A 1,271-nucleotide genomic window follows, 5' to 3' on the forward strand; every position below is an offset into this window, starting at 1 on the left:
GGAAGCTCGTAGGGAGGCAAGATGAGTTCATAGAAAAGAAACCCATCAGATTAGGAAAAGACTCCCATCTTTAGGTAGAAAGTTCCTGCAAAGTGTTGGAGCATAGGAATATATTTTTGGGAATTAGCGCTGTATGGGACAGCCTCCCTAGGCAACCACCTTTCGGCATGGTGAGGCAGGATAGTGAGTCAACAGTCTGACCAGCAGAGCCATTTTATATTCCTGAGTTTGTAGTAGTGTAGTTGAAAGCATTGTTTCTAGCTTCCATCTTAGTACAGGCTGATGCTGAGCTCTGGCCAACCCTATTGCTTGGCATGAGCACTGAAGACCCTCAGCTTGCTGCAGCAGTTCTCACCCTGAAAAAAAGCTGGCTAAGTTAGGGCAGACGAGCTGCTCTCTGCAGGTGCCTATTTCTTTCCATCCAATGCAGAGGAAGCCTGGAGAGCTAATTTAGGCCAGGCTTTTAGAGCTCCCCCAGGGCAGGGATGCATAGATATCTGCAGATACGGGGCATCAGTCATGTGTGGTCTTATAGTTGGTTACATACAGTACCATGGCCCCTAGAGATGGAGGAGTCCAAGGAGGTTTCAAAGCAAGACGCAGGCCTAATCCATAGATGAGCCTCCTTAGTCATGGGAGATGTACAGGAGAAGAAAACTCCTGCATAGTCTTTTCTTCTCCCACATAGCAGCATCGCAACCTTGCTTTGGTTCATTCAGTTCTGGGGAGAGCCAGGGAATTTCTTTGAGGTGGGACACATTTAATGAGCTTTTTTTGCTCTGCTTATTGTATTCTTGTTCACACGCTGCCCGAATCAGTGTAGGAACCTTCTAGCATTGCAACATGATCAATATGTTGTGTATTCTCTCTTTCCTGCTGCAAGAACTGCCCATGAAGCATAAAACTTTTAGTTTTGCAGGGAAATATTGTTTTCTACATGTCCAGGATGCTCTGCATTTCTTGTAGAAAAAGCTGTTTGCGAAGGGCAGCCTGGGTAGAGATGGCAGGAGGTAAGATTTGTGGTGCACTGAGATTTGCAGCTCCACTGCACCTGGGGCAGCAATTTTGAAATCGTGAGCCCAGATCATTATTTGATCAGTAGCATCAAAACCATTGGATGTCTCAGTGGCAGAAGGTTAGACAACCATTGCTGGGCAACGGGACAGCAACAACCATGAGTGAGCTGTGGCAAGAAGCCCTGGCCTTGCACTGGTGAAGCTTCATTAGGGCCCTTCATTAGGCCAGAGGTCATCTTCAAGTTCAGGGAAAGA

This window comes from Phaethon lepturus, unplaced genomic scaffold (assembly GCF_000687285.1).
Source record: "Phaethon lepturus isolate BGI_N335 unplaced genomic scaffold, ASM68728v1 scaffold8374, whole genome shotgun sequence".
Classification (NCBI taxonomy): Eukaryota; Metazoa; Chordata; class Aves; order Phaethontiformes; family Phaethontidae; genus Phaethon; species Phaethon lepturus.